Below are 15305 nucleotides of genomic sequence, written 5' to 3'. Positions count from 1 at the left end.
GAGCAGGAGTAGAACACAGAAACTCCACTCGCTTTCACTCTGGAGAACAGGGCTAGAACACACAAACTCCACTCACTCACTCTGTAGAACAGGGGTAGAACACAAACATCACTCACTCTGCAGAACAGGGTTAGAACACACAAACTCCACTCACTCCCTCTGCAGGACAGGGGTAGAACACACAAACTCCACTCACTCTGTAGAACAGGGGTAGAACACAAACTCCACTCACTCACTCTGTAGAACAGGGGTAGAAGACACAACCCCCACTCACTGACTCTGTAGAACAGGGATAGAACACACAAACTCCACTAACTCACCCTGTAGAACAGGGGTAGAACCCACAAACTCCACTCACTCCCTCTGCAGAACAGGGTGATAACACAAACTCCACTCACTCTGTAGAATAGGGGTAGAACACACAAACTCCACTCACTCACTCTGTAGAACAGGGGTAGCACACACAACGTCTACACAGAGAGGCGCTCAAGGTGGGAATCAAACCCAGGGGCCTCTTGCTGCGCGGCCACGACTTGTTACCAGGAAATCATAAAATGTCTAATAATCCACGACAGTACGGTGCCTGTAACGACCCCGGGCAAGTGTTTACAGCCCGCGCGATGTACGCGACTTTGGCCTCAGATTGGCCGTAAAATCGACTCGACCTACGCATTCTATATTTAGCTGCCCGTCGTCTCAAAATAGCAGCGTGCTTGGCATAGTTTGAAGGTCACACTCAAGGCAAGTCGGCAACATCCACTTCTCCCCGAGGGCAAAGCACCGATTGGATGCGCGAGTGTTGTGGCAGCCGTTTGCGCGCAAGCGAGCCGTCTTCTTGACCTGTGTGTTGCGCAACATCCGTCCACGCTCTGGTGATCACCGCTCGCTTTGTCCCCAATGAGCCACGTCAGCACTGGGCCAGCGCACCCTTGGGGGGGTTTCGTCAGTTTGTCGCTCCTGTGACGCCTGGGCGTTGTTTTCGTGATGTGAATTGGATACGACGCGATGGGTGTATTTGGGGAACGCGGTCTCTTTGTTATAGCGCGGATGCAAATTTGATATAACGCGATCCGAGCGAGCGGAACTACGTCGCACTGCGAGTAGGAATAAAGCGGTAGTCGTACAGCGGCTGCCTCGGCGTAGCATCACCAACATCGTCATCGCACAAGGAGGCATTGGGATGCTGCTGGATGCTTCTAGACGCAGCTACCCACCACGCACCCTCAGTCTTTGCTCGGCCCTGCGTTACGCATCTCACGGTGTTACTGCGGACAGTGCTTTACCCCCCTATTTTAAATATTATTACAACTCTATTTTCCCATAACGTGGTGTTCTTTAAGAATGCAACAACTACCACTGTCTTATAGGAGTCCGGTGACTTGAGCTTAATTCCCTGCCACGGGCAACATCTATGACCCTGTCCATACATACTCCACTCACTCTCACTGTAGAACAGGGGTAAAACACAAACTCGACTCACTCACTCTGTAGGCCAGGGGTAGAACACACAAACTCCGCTCACGCTCACTGTAGAACAGGGGTAGAACACACAAACTCCACTCACTCTCACTGTAGAACAGGGGTAGAACACAAACTTCACTTACTCACTCTGTAGAACAGGGGTAGAACACACACACTCCACTTACTCTCAATGTAGAATAGGGGTAGAACACACAAACTCCACTAACTCACTCTGCCGAATAGGGGTAGAACACACAAACTCCCTTCACTCACTCTGCCGAATACAACAACCGCCATTCGCCACTAAGTGGCGGTGACGTCACCACAATACTTGTGCCAGGCTATGTGCATGTTGAGGCCACATGAAGTGTCCAACGCCCGCTGGCAGGAGATCACGGGGTAGACCCAGGTGCCACGGGTCGACTGACTGAGATAACTGGCTGATGCACCACCTGTGCCCCCTACTGTGTCAACTTACTGTGCTTTAGCCACCCGGCGCTCCGCTCGTTATTGTGAGCGTCGCTCCTCCACCCTCCGTTGTTGTTGGAGAGCGACTGCCTCCAACTGCCCAGTAGCGTCCTTCACGAGCCTAATCCACAGAGGCCGATCTTGACACCACTGGTACCAGTCATCGTCAAGTCCACTCAGCTCCACATCCTCCTGTACCACATCACTCCATCTCTTCTCTAGCCCGTGCCGCGCCCGTTTAGCCCTCTCGATCCGGCCGAACAAAATCTGTTAAGGCATGCGGTGGCTGGGCATGCGGGCTACATGACCCAGCCATCGCAGCCTTGCCTGCCGGAGAAACTCACCGATGGGACTTTGTCCAGATCTTTCAAGGATTTGTGAGCTCCTCACACAATCCAGACTGGTTAAACCCAGGATGGATCGTAGGCAGGCCAGCCTAAATGTTTCTAACCGGCTAAGATATTCCACTAGGGGGGTCCACGTTTCGCAAGCCAATGAGAGTGGGCCTGTCCCTTTTTCTCAGCCAGTCTGAACACCTTTTCTGTCAGCCAGGATCTCTGGGGAGGTCTGGACTATGTACCCAAGCAGCCATTGCAGATGCATGAGCCACAGTCCTAAACCTCGCCCATTTCCCCTCGACATCTGGAGGAGGGGTGGACGATGCCAACCCCAGCCACAAACGATGATGAAATTCTCGCTTACAACTTTCATCAGCCACTATGGGTGTGAATGGGTTCCTGGGTGTACACCCACTACCGGAGTGGAAAAATGGCAGGCGCATCTTGCAGATGACAAGTCGATGGTCAGTAGGCAGATCAGCTCCACGGTAGGTCATGGTGTCAAGGACATGGGCCCGCATCCGCTGTTCCATCACCATGTAGTCCAGCACATGTTCTTGCTTGGACCCGGCATACATCCATGATGTTGTGTGGATGCGCCAATGCTGGAACAGCGTGTTGGTAATTACAAGCCCATGGGCTGCACAAAAATCTAGCAGCCTCCTACCGTTGTTATTGAGCTGATCTGGCCCATGCCTTCCAATCACTCTAGACCAGGTGCCAGCATCATGACCAACTCGGGCATTGAAGTCGCCCAACAAAATGGCTCTATCCCGAGGGGCCACTTTATCTAGCACCTGTGACAAGAGGTCATGAAAGGCATCTGACCAATCGGCCTTGCCTGCATCCTTCCACTCACTCACTCTGCAGAACTGGGGTAGAACACACAAACTCCACACACTCATTCTGCAGGACAGGGGTAGAACACAAACTCCACTCACTCACTCTGTAGAACAGGGCTAGAACACACAAACTCCACTCACTCACTCTGTAGGACAAGGGTAGAACACACAAACTCCACACAGGCTTATCATCATCATGTCGAAATGTATAGCAGCAGCCAAATACTCTAAACTCCAACAACACCAATGACATCACCAATAACTTCAACGTTCATTTTCTACGTCGCCTTACAAGAGGCATTTGTGGTTAACAGGCAGTGCCAGGCTAGGCGCACTTTAGGCTACTGGGCCGTGCCAAGCTAGGCGTTAGTGAGGCTGCTGGGCAGTGCCAGGCTGGGTGCACTTGAGGCTACTGGGCAGTGCCAGGCTAGGTGCACTTGAGGCTACTGGGCAGTGCCAGGCTATTTATCTCGCATTGCCACGACTGCATTCACAGCTTTGCCGGGGCTCGCCTGCACCGGGGGTCATCAGCACCGCTGAAGCCACCACACATTATGAGCCCATCTGCCGATGATGCGGAAGTGAAGGAGGTTGTTTATGTAATGTAGTAACTCGGCGGGAGACGACTTCACGGGTAACACACTCTTTATTTTACCAAACTCGTTCACAGGTGACTAACACCTACTTTGTATCTCGGGTGACAAACACCCACTTAGTATCTCGGGTGACAAACACCCACTTAGTATCTCGGGTGACAAACACCCACTTAGTATCTCGGGTGACAAACACCCACTTAGTATCTCGGGTGACAAACACCCACTTAGCTACCCTGGCGACTAACGCCCACTGAGCTACTCGGGTGACCAACACCCACTTAGCTACTCGGCGACTAACGCCCCTGAGCTACTCGGGTGACCAACACCCACTTAGCTACTCGGCGACTAACGCCCCTGAGCTACTCGGGACACTCCCTGCCCGGGGTATCCGTCTTGACTGTGGGTCCCCAGCCCGACCCACGTGGGCGTCGGACCCCGGGTCCCACAGTCTCGCCTCCGAGCCACACAGGGCCCCGGTTCCTACAAGGACGGCGGGACTAGGGGTCTCGGGGCACTAGGTCTTCAGCTCCGTCTTCTGGTCTTCAACTGGGTAACTCTCCCCGAGTGCTCTCGCGCGTCCCCCTTTATACCCCACCTGCGGACGTCGCTGCGAGCACCCATCCTATTCGACCAATCACTGGGCGCTGGCTACGATCCTGTTTTCCCACATCTCAGCGTGCCTCAGCACCCACGCCGCGCCGCCCCGTCATCTGTCACTCCCGGCGCGCGCGTCCACACCACGCCCACAACGCATGCCCAACCCCGCACCTCGCGCCGCCCCGTGATCCATCACTGTCACAGTCGGCGCACGTCAACACCACCACTACATCTACTTGACCACGGGTGGTAGCTGTGAACACGCAGCAGAGCGTCCTGGATGTGGGTGGTTATACAAGATTCAGTCATTATATACCAACCAAGGCGACGCCCCCTTTTCGAACCTTCTCACTGACTCTGGACGCTCGCTCCACTGGTAGATTCTGCCGTCCTCTTCCGTCATCTGTCCACGCTCCCTTCTCGATCATTCCCATAGCCACCAGTCCCTTTGCACTCACAACTGATATCCCTGTCATTACCTCCCATGGCCACTAGTGCATTCGCACTGTCGGCTCCACTATCATTACTTCACGTGGCCACTAGTCCACTCACACCGCATGTCGGCTCCACTATCATTACATTTGTACAAACACTGAGATCGCTAGTTTCCGCTCTTCACCTCAAAACTCACCGATTGCTACCCCTAGCTCACCGCACGACCCCCCCGCCCTCACCCTTAATATCCTCTTCATAGCCACCACCGCCACGAACGCCACCGCCACCACCATCGCCACAACCTCCGCCATCACCACCCCCACTAGTACTACCGTTTACTGTTTCCTCTTCATATTCGCATTACACGGCTATCACTCATTCACCCTATTCAGTCCATTAACCCAATTAATTCAATTAATTCATCCTATTCATTAAGTTCATTAAACCCAATCATTCAATCTATTCCCCATTCAATCCATTAACCCCATTCATTCAATCAATTAACTACATTAAATCCATTAACTCCATTTATTCAATCCATTAACCCCATTCATTCAATCTGTAGTGAGTCCAACTGAGTCGCAGACGTTGTCTTGGGAGCAACATTATTTATTGCATCAACTCAACACAACATAACGTAACCTACACTCGGGTGTTGAATGCCTATCTAGCCACGCCACGGCAGAACTAGACACAGTTCGCTATCTCGGCCCGGACCACAAGCTGGGTCCAAGACCGCGGGGCTAGAGGCTTCTTTAACCCGACGTGGATCTTCTTCACCAGCAACCCGAAGAACCCCGAGCCCCTCACGGGGCCCCCGTTATATCCGTCTGGGCTGGGGCTGGCTCCGCCCTTCGCCCCGCCCCTCGCCCCGCCCACCTTCTCGATCTCTCGAGCTCTTTCCCAAAGGCTCCCGGGAGCTCTTTTATACCACGTGACCGCCCAGCGGCCCCCATCAACCGGTGGCCCCCCTCAAATATCATCCCTTCACATGTCGGCAGGTAAACCAGCGTATCATGCCCCAACGTAACCCTGGCTGGCTGACACTCCCTCTCGCTCCCTCAATGGGAGCCCGCACCACACACTGTACGTGGTGCCTCCGCGCTGATCAGCGCTCACCCAAGCCCCGCTAGGGCTGGTACAACGCCCAGTAAGCGGGCTACACATAATGCCAACACATTTTCCGCCGTGGCTTTGTAAGCCCGGCACCACACAGTGATATTCATAGTCACTACATCACCCCCCCCCCTCCATAGCTTCCAGCCATCCCGGCTGCCAACTCCCCCGCAAGTAAGCAACCGACGTACAATTATACAGATGTAGTGACAGAGAAAGGTCACTACTGTGTCGGCCCGTACGAAGGCTGGGGGCCCCAAGGGGGTGCCTGGGGGGTCACGTGGTGGAGGGATCCGGACCCTCCCAGAGGTGGGGGAAGTGAGGCGTGTCCTGGGAAGGGAGGCGTGGCCTGAAGAGAGCCAGCCACGCCGGGGCGGAGCCAGCCGCGCCAAACCAAATATAAGCGTGGTGTGAACGCAGAGCGAGGCTGCTGTTGTACTGTACTCCAAGGTGAAGACATCTTCGGTCGTCAAGTCCCGAGTCGTCGTCCTGGGCCAGGCAGGCCGTTGCCTGCCTGGTCCAGTCTGTGTCGTGTTCCAGAGTGTTAGTGAGTTGAGGAAGGTGGTCACCACCTCATGTAGAGTGTTATATTATTTACCGTTTAATAAATAGTGTTGCCTCCAAGTTGCGTGTGTGTGCACCTAATTCGAACCTACTACATTTGGCGTCAGAAGTTGGAAAAATAAATATTGCTAGGTGTTATCCTAGGGAAGTAAAATGGGCACACGAAAAACAAATATACAACTCACCTGGACGCCTTCGTACAACGGGGACGGTGTGACGACCATCCTTCGGACAGCCCCGGGGATGGCAGCCCCGGTGACAGAGAGAGAGAGAGATGGCGCTGCGCGCGGAGCGGCGGGACTGGCACCACACTGCTGCTTCGCCGCCATCGGGAATGGAGCGACGGAGCCGCGGGGAGAGGACACCATCGTCGCTGCAGGGGCTGGCAGGGGAGGCCCGGCCATGCGGGCCACGCGGTTCCCGCCATTTCGGCGGCTAGTCGGGGCGCGGTTCCCGCCAAAGCGCCGCTCCCGCCATTTCGGCGGCGGGAACGCCGCTCCTGCTGCTGAAATGCCGCTCCCGCCGACATCAACGCCTGCAGAGGGGGAGTTCCAGTCTTCAGCTCGAGCGCGAGAGGTGGATGGGTTCGCAAGAGCAGGCCGTGTTCACCATGAAAGATTCTTCGGGCCGTCCCAGTGCTCCACCTTGCCGCCCTCCACTATTCACAGTTTGCCAGGCGAGTCGTGACATGACAAGCACCCGGCCCCAAGAAAAAAAAATAATAATCTTCACCCATCTTACGTGCGCCGGGTTGCGATCGCGTGTGTTTTTTTTTACTCGCTGGGTTGCGGAGCGTGTTCGTCCGGTTGTGTGCGTGATAAATTGACGCGGCGACCATGGGGGTTTCTGCTTGTAACAAGTGTTGCTGTTAATTACGGCGTCGAGATCGGTATCTTCTGGGTGTAGTTAATGATTAATTCGTGTTGGTGTCCCGAGCTCCGTTGATATCCTGTATGTTGCCGTGTTAATGAGTCGTGTTGTTACATCGTTTTGTTGCGAAATCGCCGTTATTGTGTATACTGTATGGAGTTTCGCTCGTGATTGCCACGTGTAACTGTAAGAAACTTTGATCGTCATTGTTGCCAAGGTACAGACCGTATGGAGCTTTGCTTGGAATTGTTAACAGTGTATGGAATGTTGGGTACTTGCTTGTGATTGTTTACTATGTACGGATTGTCTGGAGTATTGATTGTGTGTGTTGCCATGTGGGGACTGGATGGAGCATTGCGCCAAACGATTTACTGTACGAATTGCGTATACTGCATATACTGTATTAATCAATTCGGCGATTCTTGGGGTTTGTGTATAGTTTTTTTGCTCTCAAAATTCGAATGCCCTGAGTCCCATGGTTAATGTTGAAGGGGATTTAGAAATGACAGGTTCGGTTTGTTTCAAACTCGCTGGTTGGTTCCTGTCCGTTGTTGCACAGATGATGTCTTTTGTGCGGGAATGCTCCTTGTGTTCTACATGGATCGGGGGTGCGTTTCCGTTAATTGCCGTCAAATTGCGTTGCTCTCTCCACTCGGTTGGTACAGCTGCATGCTGCAATGCGAGTCTCGGAGATGATATGTACGGATACGGGATGTGAGGTGTATTGTTGTGTCCATTGAATATTCGGGATCGTCACAAATTGTGCGTACCTGTTCGCCATTGGATCAGTTCTGTGGGGGATCATAATTCAAATTGTATGTGTTGTGATGGTGTTAAATTGCGATGGTGACATGCTGCCAGGGATTTGTAATTGTGCTGCTGGCTGTCACCTATCTTGGGGCGCAGGTCCTGACCAGGATGGCCCAGTGAGTGTTGCGTGTCTAACATGAACGTTGTGGTCCCGTCATGCAATGGCTGACGGCTTGACCTGACAGCCCGGAGATTTAAACACTCCGTGGCATGTCTAGCCTAGTGGGCTGTGCGCTCACATGGCTCGGAGAGTGTGGTCCCGTCATGCAATGGCTGACGGCTTGACCTGACAGCCCGGAGATTGAAACACTCCGTGGTATGTCTAGCCTAGTGGGCTGTGCGCTCACAGGGCTCTGAGAGTGTGGTCCCGTCATGCAATGGCTGACGGCTTGACCTGACAGCCCGGAGATTGAAACACTCCGTGGTATGTCTAGACTAGTGGGCTGTGCGCTCACATGGCTCAGAGAGTGTGGTCCCATCATGCTGTGTCTGATGGCTTGACCTGACGGCCCGGAGAGTGAGACACTCGGAGGTGCGTTGAAACAGTGGGCTGGAGATTCGTAAGGTTCAGGTGGAGTTGTCCTGTTACGTTGGGACTGTATCCCTCAGTTGTTAGGCTGCATGTTGTGCAATGAGTGAACGATGGGTCGTCTCAGCTCGGTCGGTACAGTTATATGTTGCGATGCGAGTCTTCGAGAGAGACTGGCTCGTCTCAGCTCGGTCGGTACAGCTATATGCTGCGATGCGAGTCTTGGAGAGAGACTGGGTCGTCTCAGCTCGGTCGGTACAGCTATATGCTGCGATGCGAGTCTTGGAGAGAGACTGGGTCGTCTCAGCTCGGTCGGTACAGCTATATGCTGCGATGCGAGTCTTGGAGAGAGACTGGGTCGTCTCAGCTCGGTCGGTACAGCTATATGCTGCGATGCGAGTCTTGGAGAGAGACTGGGTCTCAGCTCGGTCGGTACAGCTATATGCTGCGATGCGAGTCTTGGAGAGAGACTGGGTTAAAATCCCCCCGATATGGCCGACGCGTGCTACTGGTTGTGACGCCGCGTCGGAAAGGCGGTGGGGTGGTAACATGGAAATTCCCCCCCCAATATGGCCGACGCGTGCTACTAGTTGTGACGCCACGTCGGAAAGGCGGGGGGGTGCTAACGGGTGACTGTCATTGCATGCGTGATTCTAACGGGGGGGGGGGGGGGCTGTGCTGGAGCGTAAGTGGGTTAGCCAGTTTTCATGTATAATTGTTGTTAATTCCCCGTTTTCTATGCAGTTCCCTTTTACCCTCGCCGATTCTGTATATATTACGTGATTGTATTTCTTATCGGTCGCCGGTCATTTATTGATGTTGTTGGTTCGGAGGCACACCTTTTCGATGTTTCACAGTTGTGTTACAGCCGGGGACGGCTGTGTGTTTATACAGGGGGGGGTGATGTAGTGACAGAGAAAGGTCACTACTGTGTCGGCCCGTACGAAGGCTGGGGGCCCCAAGGGGGTGCCTGGGGGGTCACGTGGTGGAGGGATCCGGACCCTCCCAGAGGTGGGGGAAGTGAGGCGTGTCCTGGGAAGGGAGGCGTGGCCTGAAGAGAGCCAGCCACGCCGGGGCGGAGCCAGCCACGCCAAACCAAATATAAGCGTGGTGTGAACGCAGAGCGAGGCTGCTGTTGTACTGTACTCCAAGGTGAAGACATCTTCGGTCGTCAAGTCCCGAGTCGTCGTCCTGGGCCAGGCAGGCCGTTGCCTGCCTGGTCCAGTCTGTGTCGTGTTCCAGAGTGTTAGTGAGTTGAGGAAGGTGGTCACCACCTCATGTAGAGTGTTATATTATTTACCGTTTAATAAATAGTGTTGCCTCCAAGTTGCATGTGTGTGCACCTAATTCGAACCTACTACACAGAATAACAAACAAGTGGGCGCAACAAATTACCCAAACCCAACTGTACAATATATACATGGAGAAAAAAAAAAACAGCGAGAGAAAAAGATGGACAACCCAACAATTGCGTCGTACAAAATCCCCACAATCAACATTTCCCACCCACAACGTGTAACAACGCCCGTGAGCTCGATGGCGAGTAGGATCAGCCAAATACTCGCCACAACTCATGCGAGCGCGACAACTCATGACGGTGTGGGACTGTGCAATGCACAAAGATCACGCAAATCGAGTCTTTGAACGAGTCCGTGACACCGGCCCTCCAGGCGGGTTGGGTTCGTCCGCCCTGGAAGGGCCGGGGGGAACAAGAAATCGGCTCCTCACGAAAAGCAGTAGGCCGGGTCGTCGGGTCCTTCATGTCCAGAGCACGCGAGGCCGCCACAAGCCGCCACGTGCTAGGCATCAATCGCGCGGCGCCTGGGGGCGGAACAGAAACACTCCCCTGAGGATCCTGCATTGGCAGACGCACACCCCAGCTCGTCAGGTACACCCGACACTGCGATATGGAAATGAAACAAACTCACACGTCGCGATAAACAGCTTAAGACGAAAAGGGTGTAAAAACCATATCCGCTTACCAAACCGAATCTGGACACACTGCGGCCGCACGACCCGAACCACATCAACGGGCCCTCTCCATGGTGGCAGCAATTTGGGGGATGTGCCCACTGGCACCTGTGGACAATGCACCAGGCCCTATCTCTCGGCGACCATTAACACTGGCAGCTTCCCGCGCCTCGGAAAGTTTGGCAAGCATGAACCAAATCGAATCAGACATTTTGGACACCTTCGGGGCGGGCGCGGCTTGTAACTGCACATTGATGTGGGGATCATACTCCCTCCCATATATCAAAAAGAAGGGAGAGTAGCCGGTGGACGCGTGAGGGGTCACCCTATAAGTGGCGAGAACCGCAGGAATATGCAAGTCCCAATCGACCTGACTCGCTGACCAAGTGACTCAACATGGAGGTCAGAGTCCGGTGTAGGCGTTCGACCATGCCATCCATTTGTGGGTGGTACGGCGATGTGCGTACCTTTTTCGTCCCCAACAAATCGCAAACCTCACGCAGCAGCTTGGACTAATTTTTTTTGCCTTGATTCGTCAAGAGGCGGCCGGGCGTGGTGCTGGCCACCCACCCCTCGTGTGCCGTGCCGGCCTCCATAGCTGTTGCTACTCGCTAACAACACTTACCCCAACAGTCTGTTAAGACTGCGCGGGGGATCTTTGTCTTTTGTGTTTGGGGGTTTAGTGCTGAGTCTACACGGAGCGATGTTGACTCCGCTCTTGATACGGGGGGTGGGTTCGTCCCCCCCCATCCTCCTTTCTGGTTCGCGAAGGGGGTCGAACGCAACTTTAAATAGCAACAAAAGATCTTAAAATAGCCGACCGCGCGACATTCTTTGCCGACAGAACGCTGGGCGCGAGCCTCTGAGCCCTTAAAATAACTCAGCGTCAGAATGCGACCCAACATCACAGACAAAGATTATCACCCCGTGTAGCCTTCAATAGGATGCTGGGGCAAGTGCTGTGAGCAAATAGCAACCCACGAAGGCCGGAAACTGTGGCACACAGCAGCAGCACGCATTCACACACACAAAGACAAAGATCCCCCGGAGAGCCTTAACAGACTGTTGGGGCAGGTGCTGTTAGCGAGTAGCAGCACCTATGAAGGTAGGATACTGTGACACACGAGGGGGGGGGGGTCAGTGTTCAGCACCACGCATTCACACACACGCACAACGACAAAGATCCCCTGGATAGCCTTGACAGACTGTTGGGGCAAGTGCTGTTAGCGAGCACCTATAAAGGCCGGAACGGTACACGAGGGGTGAGTGGCCAGCACCACGCCTGACCGCCTTTGTCTCCCCAGTGGCGATGTTTACTACACACCACACCAAGTACTCATTTGAGGCTGAGTCGACCTAGGGGAGGCCCAAGACCGGTTCAGATAATCGTCACTGGTGTTGGCCGTGAGCGGGAATCGAACTCTGGTCGCCAGGCTCGTAGCGCAGCGTAACACTGACCGTTCCACCACCGCTCCCCACATCGGCACGTGCTCACGACTCCTCTCGGGACTGACTGCGCCTTGCAATAGAACAAGAGATGGGGCGGCTACCCACCCAGCCACCCCCAGGGCAGGACGAGAGCGGGCGGTGTGTGGCATGTCGGTGCGTGTACGCGTTGCGCGCGCGTGCGCGTGTAAGTTGATGTTGAAATTCTTTCATACCGGAGGTAGCCAACCGTACTCATCGGAGGTGCAGGGGAAGGACAACAATCTAAACACTAAAAGTACTTCTAAAGAAATTAGTGTTTGTAATGTATCGTGGTGTAGTGTATTGTGTAGCGTATTGTAGTGTATATAGTGTTGTATAGTGCAGTGTATAGTAGTGTATCCTGGAGTATAGTGTATTATATGTAGTGTAATGTATTGTAGTGTATAGTAATGTACTGTATTGTATTGTAGTATATAGTGGTGTATAGTGTAGTGTATGCTAGTGTATAGTGTATTACGTGTATAGTAATGTATACTCATGTATACTAGTGTATACTGTAGTGTGTATACTGTAGTGTATATTGTAGTATGTATGAATGTTAAACTTCTTTCGCGCCATACGTAGCCAACCGCGCTAATCGGGGGTGCGGTGCTCGACGCTGTGGCCACGTGTCATGGCTCAAACCGAGTCCTCCCGACCGATCGAAGCGACCAGTGGACTCCTCACGCGGTGAAGCGAGTGAGCGAGCAAATGAAATGGTTCAGAGTTCAAATCTCGGTTGATAGGCCGAGTCGGTCACAGGCAGGGAGGAGAAAGTTTGCTCTTCGTCTTGGGTCTCGACTTGATAAGGACGCAGGCTTGGAGAGCTGAATTGGGTGCCACGGTGGCTTGGAGATGTTAACTACCTCGCCTGGTATACAGGGGGTCGTGGGTTCGATCCCGACCCTGACACCTGCTGTATATTTGGAGTTTGCGTGTCGCTCTCCTCGTGGTCGTGTGGATTTTTCTCCGGGTCCTGCGGTTTTTCTCTCCACATTTAGATTCAACATCACCACACGTTTAGCGTATTTGGCTACTGCTGTAAATGCCCACGTGACAAGCCACTTCGTCAGAAAATATTGGCAGCGGAGGCGGTGGTGGTGGCGGTGGTAGCAATAGCAGTGGTGATGGTGGCGGTGGTGATGGTGGCGGTGGTAGCAATAGCAGTGGTGGTGGTGGCGGTAATGGTAGCGGCGGTGGCGGTGGTGGTGGCGGTCGTGGTGGATGCAGTGATGGTGGTGGTGGTGGCGGTGATGGTGGCGGTGGTGGTGGTGGTGGTTGTGGCGGTGCGTCAACATTGGTTTTCGTGACGTCGGAAGCGGTCGCGTTAGATAGAGCGTTTATACAAGCGGCGGGGCTGATGGTCACACATAGCTTCACGCAGTCTGCTGCCGTACAGCGGCAAAATCCAGCCCTGACGACGACTGACCATTTGACTGGCTCCCCGTGTATTGACCGGTGCCCTTAAGACTTGGTCGGGACGGCTTCCTAATCCCTTAAAACCCAAAAGCGTTCGGAAGATGTACGGCACAATTCCCAACGCTCCGCTTGCCGTGCTTATCCATCGGCGGGTTCCAAGACGACCACGAAGACGACAATGATGGTGATGATGGTGATGATGATGGTGAACATGATGGTGCCGCTGCAGTTGCTTCTCCAAGCGCTCGCCCTTCTCCCCCTGGTATGCCCAACATTTTAAAAGTCGCGTGCCCAGGGAACCAAATCGTACGGTCAATGTTGACCCTTTTTGGTTTTTTTGCTAGTCTCATTTGGCGGAATAAACCTTGGAATCACTTTAAGTTTAGCACGTCGTAGGCTTTTGCGTTAGATGGCGTAAATATAAATGTGTTGTTAAAGCCGCCACCACCCAACACAGCAAATTAGTAAGGGTTGTCACGTCAACAGAACATGCCAATTCGTGACTAGTACAGCACACCCGTGTGTTGGAGAGCAAATCCACAACAGTTACGATTTGGAATCACGTCCAACTTGGCGCCAGGTTCAATTAAAGACCGATATGAAAAAAAAACACATTTGCTCATTCGAATTTAGATTTCAGACCGGCTTGATGAGTGAGGGCTGGTGTGGTGTTATGGTGCACCGCGAACTACGTCCGCATGCTGATCTCGTCAAGAAGAGTGATAAACCATCGTCACACAAACTCCGCTCATCCTCGTGCAGCAGCAGCAGCATCAGCGGCAACTTTCGGTTCAACCATTGAATAAAGATGGTGGCGGTCACCGCATCATCGTCGCGCGGCACTTTCAGACGCGCTGCTGCGGGCCGTCTGGAACGCTCTTGCTTTCGATGTTAGCAAGCCACTGGAAGCTGTGATGCACTTTTAAATCGTCATCCACGATCGACAAACTCATTTATTAAGAACCGCTTGTTGCTGTGTTGAGTTTGTCGTCCTTCCCCCCGCACCTCCGATTAGCCATGGTTGGCTACATACGGTGCGAGAGAAGTACAACATACACACACACACGTACGTACACACACGAATTAAACGGGATTGAACCCACGACCTTCTGTATACCAGACGAGGCCACGAGGGAGTTAACATCTCCTAGCCACCACAGCGACTCTTAAGGGGCCGTCCATAAATGACGTCACGCACCTAGGGGGGGGGTTGAGAAATGTGACGTCGCATCAAAATGCGCAACTTTAAATAAATATAGACGACACGTTCTACTTAATTAAATAGACTTTTTAATAAATGTTTTCTCCTACAACATCAGAGTGCAGCGGCACATTAAATACGCACTAAAACGACAATAGTTTAAAGCGAGTTGAAGCATGTTTTATTTGGGGGGGGGCAGAGCTTTGTGACGTCATATTTGAGGGGGGTCTGACTTTTTCTGACGATGGGGGGCTTTATAAGTGTTTTGTTCGTACCAACTTCTTGCGATCATTTATCTGCAGCATGTTTTTGTTTGTTCTTCTCCGTCGAGTGGCTCTGTCTGTAAACAGAAATGTTTAATCTGTAAACAGAAACGTCGCACGAGATCCGGCTTTGTGGGGAAGATGCTGAACGATGGAAAGAATACAAAGCTTGCAAGCTGCTACGACAAAATACTTCCATTGCCCACACGCTGTGGGAGGTGGGTGGGGGGGGGGCACCACTGGGTGCGCGCCACGTGTACACCACACGCGCACACCACACGCACACACGCACGTGGTGTGGTGTAACGTGTACACGTGTACACCACACGTGTACACCACACATGTACACGCACGCGCG

At 53.2% G+C, this 15305-nt stretch overlaps 1 protein-coding gene across 1 annotated transcript in view; it reads left to right on the top strand.

Annotated features, from left to right (window-relative positions):
• Nucleotides 1-483: 483 nt before the first annotated feature.
• Nucleotides 484-15305, top strand: part of SETX (senataxin) — a 302333-nt gene continuing 287511 nt past the window's right edge. Inside the window, exon 1 of the mRNA XM_078882998.1 lies at nucleotides 484-491. The gene's annotated coding sequence lies outside the window, so the exon portion shown is untranslated. The remainder of the gene's footprint in view (nucleotides 492-15305) is intronic.

The sequence above is a fragment of the Lampetra fluviatilis genome, chromosome 68, assembly GCF_964198595.1.
Source record: "Lampetra fluviatilis chromosome 68, kcLamFluv1.1, whole genome shotgun sequence".
Taxonomy (NCBI): Eukaryota; Metazoa; Chordata; class Hyperoartia; order Petromyzontiformes; family Petromyzontidae; genus Lampetra; species Lampetra fluviatilis.
This window is presented reverse-complemented; position numbering and strand designations above follow the sequence as displayed.